This window comes from Ciconia boyciana, chromosome 14, assembly GCF_034638445.1.
Source record: "Ciconia boyciana chromosome 14, ASM3463844v1, whole genome shotgun sequence".
In the NCBI taxonomy this organism is placed as follows: Eukaryota; Metazoa; Chordata; class Aves; order Ciconiiformes; family Ciconiidae; genus Ciconia; species Ciconia boyciana.
In genome coordinates, this window is record NC_132947.1 from 12,835,284 (window position 1) to 12,851,240 (window position 15,957).

Consider the following 15,957-nt stretch of genomic DNA (forward strand, 5'->3'; position numbering starts at 1 on the left):
GGCTGCTTCTTCCCCTAGAAAGCAAAACACCAGCCAAACCTTTCTAAAATATTACCACTCTTCTTCTTAGGAGATTTTTCTTCTGAAGGTAGAACTAGATCGAAAAGAGATGTAGGGAATGTGTTGTGATTGCTTTTTTCCTCTTACGGATAACCTGAAACCTGAGCGTTAACATCCGTGTGAGAATGTGTAGGAGCAAAGAACAAGGATTAAACATCTATCTTTATGAAGTGTTTTTTCATCCAAAGGGTCCCAGTGTCCTCTACACCACCAGTAACACCAATCTCACTGGAGAACTATGAGCACGTAGTGAGTAAAGGACTGCCAAGACACCAAGGAAACAAGGTCCAAGTGACCCAGGAATGTCAAGAACTTCACCAAGTTCACCAGTACAGCTCACAAAAAATACACAAGAAATTAGGAAATAAAATCTCCCACGTTGCGGCTACCCTGAACAACGTAACGATAGCCGACAGAAATTAAGAATAAGGCAACTAATAGACACATCACCCACTTCTGAAATGCAGGCATCGATTGAGTGGTGCCCAGAGGGCAGTCGGACAGCATTGCTATGTGATGGACTTCAGGAAATGAAGGGTGCCGTAACTATGTGAAACTAAAGGCGATATTTTGAACAGGAAGTTGGTTAGAAACAGGAGCAGCAGAATAAATACAATGGCAACAAGAAGGAAAACACAATAGTGTGCTTTTCAACTATCTAAAAAAAAATTGGCATTTAGAGCAAAACTAGGAAGTATTGGCTTTCTTATGTATACAACTTATTTACAATTGCTTCCACACTATATACTTACACAGGTACAATAAAAGCTCAACGAAGTAAACAGTTAAACATAGGCTCATTGGAGGCATTCTCACGCTGCACTCAAATAGAGCATATCTCTGTGGGTGAGTGCAGACCATCTTGAGCTGCTCCACCTGCACTCCAACCAGTTTCAAGCCCTTTTGCTGCGTTAGCATGGCATCATTCCTGAACTGTTAAGCTCAGATCCCTCAAAAAGGCCTATTAGCACAGGTGCAGTGTCATGGTACAGACTATATGGCACCTAGACCCATAGCTGGCCTCCATCAAAGCAACTCAGCCCACCGGCAGAGCAGACGTGGCTGTACCCATCCAGCCGGACACACCAGTAGATTCAAACAAAGGTGGCATCTTTTCAGGCTGCCTGTAAAGGACACGTTGCTTTCCAAAGAGGTTTCTGTCCACAGCTCTGCCAGAATATGGTCTGAGTCTCACAGAAGTGCAGCCCCCAACCTTCTGCAAACTCCAGCTATAGTCTCTCTCTATGTGCCCAGACATGTTCCTTTAATGTCAGTGGCAAATCTCCCTTTTGCCTCAGCTTGTTATGGATTTGGTCAAGCCTGGTCTTGTTTCTTTTGAAGTCAGCAGGAAAAATCTAGGGGGGAGAGGATAAAATCTCTTTCCCAGTCTCTAGCGTCTTTTAAGTGCCAGATTATCCTCATGCAATGCAACCTAAAGTCCTCCACTCTGACCAGTCCCATTCCTTCAGCCACTTGATTTTATTCTCTGGAGTTTGTATCCTGGAGTCCCAGCAGCAGCAGCAAAACCAGCTGCCAACATCCTGGGAATATCTGCCTTGGAATCTCAACTACTGTGTGAAGTTGCTGCTCTCCAGTTTGAGATTTGTGTTTGCAAAGAAAATCCGTCCAACAACAACATTGAGAGAGGAAAAAAAGGAGGAAAAAGGGCTTTACATAACAGAATTAACAGAGCTGTTGCAATAGTGATGTGAAGTTAACAGGCAACTTTTCCTCCTCCTTCTCTGCCCCCACCTCAACCTCCTCCTCTAACAGCAGTTTCATTTGTTTTTGTTTCCAAGCTTCTTTTACTGGCCACTCACACAGCCCCGCTCCCTTTGTCTAATTTGGATCTTGAACTTCCATGCAACCGACTCTTGCTGTAACTGTAAATCTTTTTATGGCCCTTCTGTCTCTGAACTGTAAAAGCAATGCCACTGTAAGCTGCCTAAATGGGTCGTAAATCCACTTAGTGCACTGAATGAGGAAAAAAGTTTTTAAGGGAAAGAAGGAAAAAAAGGCAAACTAAGGTGGCTGGAGGGACATAGGGGAAAAAAACCCGAGAATGTATTTGCTAAATGGAACCAAAATAACAGGAGTCAAAGGGAAAATATGAATGCTGGGAGGGAAAAAAAGGATGAAATAATGCATCTTGGTGGTAAAAACAAACTGTTTCTGAAGGGCTGCTCAGTTTATTAATGCTCAATGATTTACGGGAGGATGTTGGTTGCCCTCCATTCCTGTTGGCATAAGTAGGACCCGGTAGCACCGGGAGAGTCTACGAGACTGCTAGCAGCTAATAGACTCTCTTTTTCCACTGGGTGGTCCAGGGACTGGTATCTGGGTCTAATTCTAGCTCTTTTGCACTGCCTGAGTCGCAGGTAATCGTGGCTCTGTACCCCAGTTTATTCATCTGTAAATGGGAGATAAAGATATTCCCCTTATTTGTAAATAAGAGCTGCTTAAATGCCACCAGGGAAGGGGCAGAACTGATTCCTGTGGCAGTCAATAGCAACAGTTTAATTTGCTTCTGTAGAAGTGGAGCTAGCCCAAAATGGGCAACTTTTGTCTATGTAATTTATTGCATTTATCACCATGGCATCTGAGCTCTAAGAGTATTATCCAAATTCCACTGAATTCTCTGAGTGTCTTTCCACTGCTTTCAATAAGTTTTGGATTTGACCCCAAAGTCACAAAAAACCTGAGGAATATGTCAAAAGAATGTAAGTGGGTGTGAGTTGAAATTGAGGAGTTTGGAGACTGGAGTATGCAGAACAGTAGCTATTTAAAGACTGAGTTTGCTACTGAGTGTTGCCTTTTAATAGGGTTATATAAATACATTCCCGTCTCAATATATGTGGAAAAACAGGCAGTGAGGTGAGACTCTATTGCTTTATTTCTTATGGGAAATATCGTGCATAGCTAAACCACCTCTTCCCCTTTCCTCACCCACCACCCACAGTCCCTGGAAGCCTTCAGCAGCTGTGTACAGTGTGAAGAGGCACATCCGGGAGCACGGCGAGAGTTAAAAAGTTCACAGCCCTGCCTTTATAATAAGGCCCCTGTTTTCATTGCGTTCTCACTTCGCCTTAAAGACTTGATCTGAGTTTTGGCACTCAACATGTCAGAATGGGAGGGGAGACGGGTTATGCCTTTTTATTATTATTATTATTATTTTATTGCTCTGCTCCCTTGCAAGGAAAAGAGGAGGGGAAAAAAAAAAATGTTCTTGCTTGGCTCTCTGCAAAGACCAAATGAGTTTCAGTACAGCTCCCTCGGGCCAGGTGTGTCCCCTGCAGAAAGCCCCTGCCAGAGTGGGCACCAACTGGCATCTCAATTACCATTCTCAGGAAAAAAAGTCAGTGGTCAAAGAGGACTGAGAGGTGAACCCCTCTCTTTTTTCACCAGTACCATATGCGCGGTGCACTGACCGATAGTTCAGGTCAGGAGACGCTGATAATATAACTTAAAAGAATCCTATTAAAATGATGGAAATCTTTGACTATGAAAAGTGGGGTCTGCACCTGGATAGTAATTATGCTTCAAAGGAAATCCATCTGGTATTTTATTGCTTATTCTCTCCATGCACTTTGTGTACAAGAACAATACAAGGGCTGGAATATTTCATATCGGGAGGCTTCCAAAAAGCTGTTTACACTCTGTCAGGTCAATAAGCTACACAGATTTTTGCAATATTATCTCAATTATGGGTAACAAATGGAATACACATTTTTTTAAAAACCTTCCTAAAAACACTGGCATGGATCCTTGGAGCAGGCAAACTCCTGTGAACTCCACCAAACTCCATGAAGCTTATATACCAAAAAAAGCAGCTAAGTCTTCAGTATCTGGAAAGTTTTATAACTACAGCTGAAGTCAAGTGAAGCTTATTTGTGCCATCAACAGAGCTAGAGCAATCTGCCTGAACTGAGGACCGAACCCTGTACATGCTGGAGAGTAGGACACCAATGTCACAGGGTGGAGGACAGTGCAATGATGGGGGAATCCTCTGGCCAAGTGAGAACCAGCTCCAAGATGAAGACTGTGTCCATGTATTAGTAACAGCAGGCTTGAGCTGGATTGGGCCTGTCTGTGGGCAAACCACCATGCAAATATATTATACAGAGCACGTTTTAAAAGGAAAACTATATAAAGTCTATCAGAATTGGGTACCAGTCTTTAAAGACCTTGGGAACCCAGCAATAGTCTTACAATAAAATCATGTACAGCCAGAGCAACTTGATTACAAGGCAACCTCTCCTTTGTTGCCAATTCTAGTGATTTTATTAATTCCAGTGAATATATCACAGGTCTCAAGATGACTGATGCTTTCATTACAGCCTTGGCCTCAGCCATTAGGTGATTGTTATGAATCTCAACTTTCATTTTTTAAAGTTTTAGCTGTCACCATTCAAAGAAACGGTATTAAAAATAAAATATGAAAACTTAAAAGTAAGAAAGAGGAAAAAAACTAAGGTAAACCCTATGTAAATGCAGAAGACAAACTAAAAAAGATTATTACAGTAATTATTTCTTACCTATCTTGAATTTTTAGTGATCACCTTTGATGGCTAGAGTAGACATTACTGGCTAGCTGACAGCAGCAAAGTTACCTTGAATGAAACCCGTGCAACAGAATTTGGCTATAATCTACATTTGCTTTAAATTTGTGCAACCTCTAGTACAGAACTAGGAAACAATCACAGATTTAATTTACTTTTCACTTCTGATGCTCCTTGCATATTGTGGGGGATATGAATTTGGCAAGGAGTTTGCATTTATTAGCACATATAAATTTACCAGGAATGTTTGGTCTTGCTGTTAAAGCCCAGATCTAGAACACAGGAATATGTCAGAAGCTGAGCGTCATTTTTAAATGAAAGCTTAGAAACCATATATTTCTGTTGAAATACTTCACAAGTAAACCAATTGCACCCAAAAAGTTGAGAAAGCAGAAACAAGACATATCCTGAAATACTTTTTTTAAAAACCTATTTCATTATTTCTAAGATTGGAAAAGCTGACTCATGATTTCTAAATACTTGGAATTGGAAATACTGCTGTTAACTGCTCGTCATTATTTCACACAGCATCACCCAGATCCAAGGACAGATTTCTGTCTCCCTAACTAAATTTAAGAGAGTAGATTTATTGAAATAACTTGCAGAGTCATATTTTAGCAGCTTAGATTCAATAGTAGATGTTGGCACTTGGTCTCCTACCTACTCCTTCTGTGTAACTATGACTGCAGGCATTGAGAGGCAGGGCATCCCGGGGTGCTGTGGAGTATTTTGGAAGATTCAGGTATGAGATTTTGCTATGAACCATCCTGTGTGACCCTGGCTGACACATATAAGCCCAGGCCCCTTAGGAGAATTACACGCCAGGGATCTGGACCTTGACCACTTCTGCTTGAATTCCCCAACTGTGAAATGGAGGAAGCAGTATTGCTAAGCCGCAAACCACTAACAAATGTGTAATTAATGTAATGGAGTCCAGAGCATCATGACACCACACTGGGGAAGCGGGTATGGACTCACCTTAGGACAGCTTGTGTGTATGAAGAGCGAAATGTGGTGCAGAGATACCGGCTCAGGAACTTGGACCAAAATAGGGTGGAGAAGCGCTACGTGGACTCTTACACTCATGAGCTGGCTCCGCTGCCGATCATTTGGGTAAGTCACTGCTGTGTGTCACAGCCCGGTGGGGGAACAGCACTGCGGCAACATCACACTGGAGAGAACAAAATTGCAAGAGACATTGAAACTATTTCAAAAGTTTTCAAAAAAGTTTTCAAAAAGTATTCAGAAGTGTTACAGTTCAGAAAACCCCTTTTTTTTCCTTTCCTTAAGCAGGTGTAGAAAACAAAAGAGATGTGGATGGAAATTTGTGCCTAGCTCTGAACTGCTCCTTTATTTCTGTGCTTTGCTTTACTCCTCTTGCTAATGTTTAGGATGAGAACAACTTATTTTGGGGTCAGTCTCAACTTTCTTGTTCGTGTCAGTTTATTTTGGATCAGATTCCTCAATTCACATATGTAAACGCAAACAACTATTCACATCCATGCATAACCTACCCATGTTATTAAAGAGAAAAAGCCTCCTCTCAGCTTGAGGAGAACCTGCTGTCGACAAACTCCTTCCCCTCTGAACCATAACCTTTGACTCGTCCTGTGGGGGAGAAGAGAGAAATGCAATCAGGTGCAGAATGCCAATACGTCCCTCTGGGGTGACAGACATCCAATTTCCAAGCAACCATTAAAAGGTCCATATGGAATTTCATGTTTAATATGAAGCAACAAGAAACAGGAAAACCCAACAGCGAACACATGCCGTGTGTTTCTTCTGCCTGCGAGCTTGGGCCAGTGTCTGAGCCTTTCCAGGTGCTCTCTTCTGCACTGAGAGTGAGCTGTGGGGATGTTCAGCACACTTGGGGTGCTTTTACACTTTATTATTATTATTTTAACTAAGAAACTAGCTGCTTGGTCCATTTGAGGAGGGAATGGCTTTGAGAAAGATGTGGAAATAATCTAAAAACATGACGGTCAGGCAGTGGAACATTTCCAAGATTGTATGAAACATTAAGCAAGTGAATGGAAAACATTTATTTTTCCATCTCATATTCCACAGCAAATTTGGATTTCTCAAGCTTATCTTCATATCCACATTATAACTGAAAACTAATTGTGTTTTCCTCCATATTTTTCTGCAGATCAAAAGAGTTCAAATCTAGAGTCTCCCCATTCATACCAAAAAGTTGTTTTCTTTGCCTCTGGCATCAGCTCAGCAGCCAGGAAGCCAGCGTGCCATGCCAGAGACACCGCCGCACTACGGGGAACTGCTGCAGCCCATGGACCTCTAGAAATGAAGATGAAATGAGGCTCAGTTGTGTGCAGCACATTGATAAGATTTTGGCCCCCATTTCAGTATGACCCAATAGGTTTAAATTGCTTCATTTCTCAGCCAGCCAAGAGCAAATGGGTGGTAGATGCGATATGGCTGTTCACTGGAAATCACTCTTGATTGATTTAGCTTCTCCTCCTCCATAGTGTATGGGCTCAGTATATGGCTCGGGCACATAAATTATATAGAAAACACCTTTCATGGTTGTGTATAGCATATATATATGTTGTCACCCCATCAGAGGAGAAGCTTTTATGAAGTATTAGCTCTAAGTGTATACAGGATAGAAACGATCATTTTTAGTTGCTTGACAAAAATAAAGTCACTTATCAAAAAAATAATTTTGAGTTAGAATAAAGTAGAACCAAGTAACTTTGACCAGTTTTTTAGTTAAACAAAGAAACAAACAGAAAATGATGATGATGCTGGCTATAAAAACAACAAATGAATTTTTAGGAGTTTTTTGTTCGTTTTTTGAAAACTAATAAGAGCTGTGAAATTCAAAAAAGTTTTCAGTTCTCATTAACAAGATTTCAACAGTTTGGGTTTTGCTTTTGCCTTTTTGAAAGAAGATACAAAGATGTTTCATTTTCATTTTAACATCTTTACAGAAAAAAATGTCTACTAGCACTTCTACATTGTTATTTCTGGGGGATGAGTAACAAGATATTGGAGAATTATTCATAAGAATTATTTGGATGATTTATATACTTCCTCATGATTGGAACAAGGACCTCATTTCGGGCTGTAACACTCAGTTTCTATGCACAGGCGGATGTAGCATTGAGAACAGTCACTTGAACCTCGATTAAAGACAACAGAGATTAAAATCAGGGAATAAAGCTTCAAGACAAGGGGTGGTTTTGTCTCGGGTTTGTGCAGCACACGATAGCGGGGTCTTGACTCCAGACTGCATTTCCCAAGGGACACAGCACTGCCAATCTTATGGATACACAACAGCAGAAACTGGTCAAGGACCAGGGTCTCCTCTCCAGGCGCGCTGGAACGCACGGGAGAGCCAGGCTTTTGTTGGAAGAGGAAGGCTGTGAGAAGAAAAGGGAGGAGGGGATTTTGCAGGCCTATGCTTAATATTCATTAAGGTTAGGTTTTAGATCAGGTAAATTTGGACAAACATACAAGGTGAGATTTTTAGATTCATTGTCCGAGTATGCCAGTTTTTAAGACACCCATAGGCCACCTAGCTCTAAGTAATATGTCTCCAAGTTATTTTCCATCCTTAAGCTCAAAACTTCAAAACTACCCCAAGTGGGAAGACTTCTTTTTCTCCTTACCCAAGCCAGCTCCCACTGAAAGGAATGGAGATTTTTTTTTTTTCCCCCAAGGTCAGGACAGGTTTATGAGATTCAGATCTATTTTAATATTTTAATGTTCCTTCAGTTCTGAAATCTGCTGTGTTTGTCTGGTTACTGTAAGGTAAATAGCGCGTAACTGCTGACTGCAGAAACCCTGGAGAAAGTTGCCATCACAATAAACACCCGGTAATTAATAGTTACTAGCAAAATTCCACTGTTCATATCAGTTTGGTGAAAGAAGAAGGGAAATGTATATATTTTAACCATAATATATTACTTGTTCAATGCAATATGAATTCCTGCAGCATAAAGACCATCCTTGTAAACCACTGCCAGAAATCCCTACCAGTCTTGCAGGATCCCAATCAACGCCTCCCCAATTTTCCCAACCAAAGCTATGCACTCAGCAAAGCGCACCTGCCATAAATCTCGAAGCATTACCAGCTTTCAGCAGAAAGCGGTAACATTACGGCTGGGGGATGATGTATGGGGATGTCACCAACTCCCTCTTCGTATGGACATACCCCTTTCCCCTACTGCAGGCATTTTTTATCGGCTTCAGTGACTCAGACGTTAAACATCTCCCAGCCATCAAGCTGAATGACAGCAGGCCAGCAGCGGCTTTCTCCCTCGGCCGGCAGCGAGTGGTCAGCGGACGATGTTTATGGGAGGGTGGAGGAGGGAGACGGGAGACGGGTGTAATTAATGGGACAATTGAATGGGTTATGCCTCTCTGATTTCAATTAACCTCTAAACTTTGCAGTGACAAGATCTCATGGTTACCAACTACCTTCAGCAAAAAAACAGATGTTTTAACTGGTTAATCCAAGATCTCAAATAGCGTATAGTTGGGATTTGATGATAGTCTCTTTTCAGATCACTTAATGCTCACCAAAAGAAAAAGGAATAACATTTCAGACTTCTTTAATACCATTATTGTGTTGGAATTGGGGTCTGATTATGGTATCGGAGCTGGAGTCTGATTCTGTTCCCACTTCAAATCAACTGCAGAATTCATTAATGGGAGGAAAATGAAGTCAAAAGACCCAGAGAAATATATTAATGACATTAAGGACACAGGCATTCAAAGCTTGCAAAACAGATTAGTGTATACAGACAGATAAATAAAATAAATCTTTGTTCAAGAAACACTGAGATAAGCACAGAGCTGACATCAGAGAATAAACCAATCTAGCTATGTTAAGAATAGAGTTTTCCATGATTTACTCATGTATTTTAGAGAGAGCACTTTTGGGTTTTAAAATCAGCACAGAGTTTTAGAGATTCAATACGAAGAGGTTCTTTTAAAATCCTATATGGAATACAAAGATTTCTAGTTTGCAATAAAGCTACAACTGAAAATTAAAATTCATCAAAGAATGCAAATTTTTAAACTAAAAACATCTTTTGAATTCTTCTACCTTTTCAATTCAGAAACTAGAGAGAGAAATCCTGGTTTTGCTGGCCTTTGTTTTCAATAAAATTCTGTCACTTAAAATGTTGACCGTCTCTGGTTAGTGGAAACAGATCTAATTCTGCTATCATTTACAGGGCTGCAATGGCTAAAGAGGATAAACTGTTATCACTTTGTGTATTGGCTTAAATGAATTTGTTCCTAATCTTTAAGCAGCTATAAATGAGAGCCAAATCTGAATTTATGATAGCAGACTGTGCATTTTCACGTAGCTGCAGTTACAGCACCAGGTATGAGAGACACTAAAGGTGCTGAAGCAAAACCAAAGGCCATGGTGCAAAAAAGATTATAAATATCACAAAATGTGACCAGACTCCTAACATTTTAAACAGATGCGCTATCCTATAAGCAATTTCAAGACAATTTGAAGACAAAATCAGTGTTGATGATATGGATAATAAACCTCTCTTTACAAATGCATTAATAAAAATATCAATTTAAAAATAAAAAAATAGGAAGAAAGATTATAAATTAATTAAACAAAATCTACTGACTGAAAAGCGTAGACTATTGTCAACCACTTCTAGGACTTTGTCGTGCAATTCTTCATAGTTTAAATGTACAATTAGTCAAATTAATTGCAAGCCTGCAAATTCTTTATTCATAAAAGTAAATAATTATATCTATTAAGTAACTTCTTGTAAGGTAAATCTCACAATCTAGGCTGATATTATCAAGCATTTTTCTCATAATGGATATTTAAAGCACCTGCAGTAAATAAGAGCCAAAAGTCAAAGCTTATTTAAAGCTCAGTATCCCACTTTTCAATATTTAAGACATTTCAGTAGATGCATTTAAGAAACTCTTTTTAGCCCTTGAAGATGCCCACGTTACAGCAGACCACAGGAATGCCCTTCCATTTCTTACACATTACTAGCCCTATCTAATAGAGCCTCATGTCCCAGTGATAGAAGCATCTGGCTCTTCTCCCCTAATCAATAATATTCAGCAAAAGTCCCTTCTTCCAGCAGCAGCATAAATTATCAGATATATGCAAATAGAGTTGCTAATGTTAATTGCCAGGGCTGATTGGTGATTAATTTTTTGATTATGATCAATCATTCCACAGGAATCTTAATAAGACATTCAAGGCAATCTGCAAATTGATAATAATTAGGGATCCCAACCGGTAACGCATCCACAGCCAACTATAAAACATCCCTGTGATTGAGCGTGTTCCTGTGAACAAAGTTCCCCCCTTTTGAAGAAGAGAAAAGGGAATGATCAAAGCCTCCAAAGCCTGATGGGACCATGCCATCACATCTAACAAGAAGTTCCTTTTTTGCCATTTTTATGGTAAGATGGGTTATGGCATCCTTCTTTGTGTCCCTCACATGGTAGGAAATGAAATGGGGGTTTCATTTACATGACAATGCTTTGGAAACATTACCCCAATTCACAGCCTTCCAGCCCGGGAAAATAAGCGATTTGCAGGAGCACAGGATGCCAAAGAAACCAACCTCCATTGAGCCAAGGAAGATCTGTCAGAGCAGTCCTGCCAGACCTACAGGGAACAGAGTCAACGGCGTGATACAATAAGAATTTCAGGCCATGCACATTTAAAAAGGGACAAACAGTGATGTTCACGTGATGTCTTTTTTTTCTAGCGCAGACCAGGCAATAGCATTAAATTTCTGGCAATAAGTTAGAAGAGAAATGCTTTCCCTGTGTGATATTTGTTTGTATACTTTAGGGTGAAAGTTCAGACGTTGTTGTAAATATAGCAGCTCAAATTGTAACATGATTTATAATATTTTCTTTAAAAATGAATTATCTTGCAAACATAAATATCCTTATACAGCATTGTAAACCCAAACACTATTGCTGTGTACGAACCAGAAAGTGCAAGTGACTGGAAGAGGACACGAAGTCTACCAAACAAGCCCTACAGACAAAACTGTGGCTCCCCAAACACCGCTACCCACTTGGGTTGTGCAAGGGAGTTTGCCAAGCTGCACGCGACTTCTGGGCAAGCGGCTCTCTGCTTGCACATCCCAGCGCGGCATTTCGTGCACATCCTCAAGGACTGGGCCTTGCAGAGCAAGCGTTCGGCTTTGCTCTACGTTCAAAACGGACAGACAGATCTTGACGCCTGCTAAGAAGAGCTAAACAGTCATTGCTGGCTGTCAAAAATGAGTGGCATGCAGAAAGTGAGGAATATAGAGGAAAGTAAATTAAGAGCACGTTGTATCTCGGTACTGGCCTGTCGTGTTCGACTAATAGCTAAGCTTTTGAAATTCCTGTCTTCACGGCCTAATTCTGGTTTGCACAAAATATTCCTTTTTACATGTCAAGAATGGCGTAAAGGAGTTTGAATATAAATGAAAATAAATCCCTGAGGTCTACAATTCTTTCAGTTCTTTCAGTGTTGCCAAATGTACCATTTTATGATGAGGTCCGAGGTATTTGCTCTTTTATTTGAAGAGCTTGCAGTTAGTACAGTGTAAGTAGCTCAGCTTTTGTTTTTATTAAAAGGACAGAGTAGGATTAGCCCCTACTTTTTTGTTAAATTTTCTGAAGAGAAGTTAGGTTTCAGTTGAATGTTATTTTGCACAGGAAATACCTTCTTCTTGAATATGTCATCTTTTCAACAAGAAACTAAAATCATGGTTTTTACAAAAAGTCCAGCTTTAAATGCAAGCTTTTAGAGTTTCAATAAAAACAAAAAAAAAACAAACAAAAAACTAAAGGAGTGCATGCTTTCTTTTTTTCCTGTATAGTAAACAAGAAATGCTTTAAAATGACACATGTATGCGTGAGGTTTTTAACTATAAAATGCCTTTTAACTAGGCATTTTTAAAAGCCTAGCTCCATTGCTTGTTTAATCTCATTATTTCTCAGCAAGTTACAAGAATTTTAAACATTTACAGAGGGAATTTAGCGGCCACAACAAGCACAGAGTGTCACAAGGAGTAAACTTGAGTATGTAACAAACACATTTACCTTAGACAAAACTGGCTCAATTCTTTTCTAGTTGTCCCAGATCAAGAACAACTCATCTATTGTCAGGGGAGCAATTCTATTATTAAAATGATGTCTTTGATAAACAACTTAGGTTCATACTTTTTAAGTTAACATTCCATTATTTTTTTTTTAAATTCTGCATATTTTCTTAACCCAAATATATTAACAACTGTTTAAGTTATCTTTGCAGCTGAGATTCCTCACTGCTGCCTTTATAAATCTCGCTCAAGAAAACTGAAATGCTAACACGTTTCTTGGATTTGGTCTGTCATTTCTCTCTAGCTCCTCGCACTTTTACAATTCACAAGGTCATGAGTACAAAATGTGCTTGTTAACTTACACAAGAATAAAGCTGTCAGATGGGCTGAGGCCTCCTTGTGTACCAGTTTAGTGAAATATGATTATCCAAGCTGTAAAATGGATAAACCTATTAAATTAATAAATCTGCTGCCCTGTAGCCTACCACTGATGTCATTGCCTTACCTACCAGGCACCCCTTCTTAAATTAATACTTGATAAAGGAATAAATCTTTTAAGGACATACACTAAAGCTTTGCATCAAGGAGTTATCTTTTGTGTTGCAAACTGTAAGTATTTTTACTGCAGTGGATGTACGTGAGAGAAAACGAATTCCAGAAAAAAAAGAAATCTTAGAAAAATGTTATTACCCAGCTAACACTGTGGGCTGCTTCTTATCTGTACACAACTAATCACGTCCCTGTTTCTCTTTTTATTCTAATGTGTGAGTGGATTTTAGTGCTCATGAAAGTGAAGGATAATTAGTAGGGTAGTGGATAAAGTGGAAGGGCACTACCTTATCAAAGACAGATTGGGTCAGCTACACATGGGCAAAAGAAATCACGATTCACTTCTTTTGGCTGCTTTGATTTATTACTCTAAAGGTCCAACAATGAAGTTTCACATCAGGGGAGAGAGAAGGAAAAAGACTTTCAAAGGGTTCATCCTTCTTGACTTCTTAGAAAGCCTTTAGCATACTGTGTTTGCTAGGGTACAATATCGCTGTTCCTTATTATTATTAATAATCTATTACACAGATACCCTCACAGAAACAAAAATGCACTCTGCAAGGCACTGACCAAATATACGGCAAGACAAAATCTCTGCCCCTAAGATCTTACAGTCTAGAATATAAAAATCAAAAAGTGGAAAGGAAGCAGGCACAGACATACAAAAGGAGTTGCTTTAAGATCAGATGGCAAAAAACCCAGTAAAAATATGAAACAGAAAACAGATTCCCTAGATCTACACCAGTACCCACAGACAAACTTAGATTTCAATAACATTAAAAATGAGACAAAAATAAAATCCCAGCTCATCCAAAGGCATCTAACAACATACTCAAAACTCAAAAGTGAATTTGTAAAAGGAAACAGGAAATGAAAACTAAAGAAGGTTGACATGATTACGGGGTGTTAATAAGAAAAGACATAAGCCAGGGGCCTTGATGTACAACTAGACAACAAGAGGTTACGTTTGGAGTCAGGGCTATGCTAATTTGCAAACTTGGGTCCATTTCATTAAGTGAGCTGAGAGACAGGCTGTCTCAGTCCAGCAGAGAGGGACCTCATTATCCATGTAGGGAGCAAGAGATAAGAATCTTTTAATAATTGCTGGGAATTTTTTTTATGATGATATGGAATGCCAATTTATGCCTCTCCACTCAACATGGATAAAAACCAGCCTCCTTCACAGTTCAAACCAGCCCCCCACCCCAGCCCCCCTCCTGGCTGTGGCCATTAGGACAGGGAGGGAAAGCAGAGACTAATATGCTTGCCCGGGAGACCAATGCTGCAAAACTCCATTAAATGCACTTCACAGTGGAAACATGTTTGTTTACAGTGGCTGAAAAACTTTGCCAACCCTTTTTACTTAATTATTAATAGGCACAGCTGTAGGATTTAGGGCCCAATCCAAACCCCAGTGCAGCCAATGGACAAGACTCCCACTGACAAGCCGCCTTTAGATCAAATCCTTTACTAATCTCTTGCTAAGGAATGGTTCTGAGTTGACACCTTTGGATAAAGCTAAAGAACATATATTACTTTGGTAAAAGCATTGTTCACACTCCTTTCCCCTTGCCCCTCTCTCCAAAACACATCCACTGTAGCCATGAGAAAGGAGTTTTCTAGAAGCCAGAGGTTTTTACAGTTATTCCCTTCCCTGCAATAAGTGAACCACCTACTTCAGGCTAAGCGCATCACAGATTTTGTGATAGGAACAAGCTTAGTCTATCAGGAACTGATTTTGGGAGACTTGCGTCTTTCACATGACTGTACCAAAACCAATTCTGGCTACCTCTAAAAGCATTGGCATAAAAAAGCAGGGGTAAAGTTAGACAAGGTCTCATGCTCATGTTTTACTGCATAATACTCACTAAAGGCTGAGATACAGACACAATAACTTCATGAAATCACACTAACAGCATTAAACTTTTAAGACTCAAGCCTTCTCTCTGCCCAAACTTATGCTGCAAGGAAAAGAGGAAGCAAAACTGTTTCCACAGCCAAATCTGCTCCTTTGCTTGAAGTCACTGGGTTCGACTGTACATTAGTGTCGGAAAACACTGTCCAGGGAACTCCGAAGCTGTGCTTATCTCTAAAGCTGGCTGCAGGATTTGTTTTTATGCATTGGGTCAGCCTAAGAACTATGTACAACTTACCTATCTCCTCAGCAGGAATAAAATTATAAGGATCTCTTCAGCTGACCTTGCCTCTTTTCCCCGTTTCCAGTTGTTCATGAATGATCTTTAATTTTCCATATGCCCATTTACCATTTGAAATGATTCTTCAAATATCTTTTGTGGAAGGTACTCCCAGTGTCTACTTTGCAGGCAAGATGGGAACAAGGAGAACTGGCAAAATGGAGCTGGCTTTTCTGGATAAAAAGCTCATGTTCTGGCTCCTTAATTAGATGGGTAAAACTTGAGAACCAGCTATATGGGCACAGATGCTCCCCCAGGATTACGAAAGTGCTTTCTGTGAACATTTTCTGATATTTACATTTAAGGAAAAAACTCCACAGATATTCCTGCCTGTAAAACCGTTCCTTGGAGCACTGCTGGGAAGCAAAGCCCGTGTGCCCCTGGGCAGCAGAGCTGTGAGCGGTGCAGGGATGTTTGCCGCAGTGCAGTGATGTTTGCTGTGGTGCAGACACAGCCCAAAACTGTGACTCAGGGTACAGTCCACTGGATCGGGAATAGGAACGACTGGAGGGAAGGAAGCGCAGA

The 15,957-nt window shown here is 40.1% G+C and overlaps 1 long non-coding RNA gene across 1 annotated transcript in view; it reads right to left on the bottom strand.

Moving 5' to 3' along the window:
- Nucleotides 1-5,687: 5,687 nt before the first annotated feature.
- Nucleotides 5,688-15,957, bottom strand: part of LOC140659678 (uncharacterized) — a 33,904-nt gene continuing 23,634 nt past the window's right edge. The window contains exons 2-3 of the long non-coding RNA XR_012045185.1: nt 6,134-6,227; nt 5,688-5,790 (exon numbers count right to left, since the gene is read on the bottom strand). This is a non-coding gene — a long non-coding RNA (uncharacterized lncRNA). The remainder of the gene's footprint in view (nt 5,791-6,133; nt 6,228-15,957) is intronic.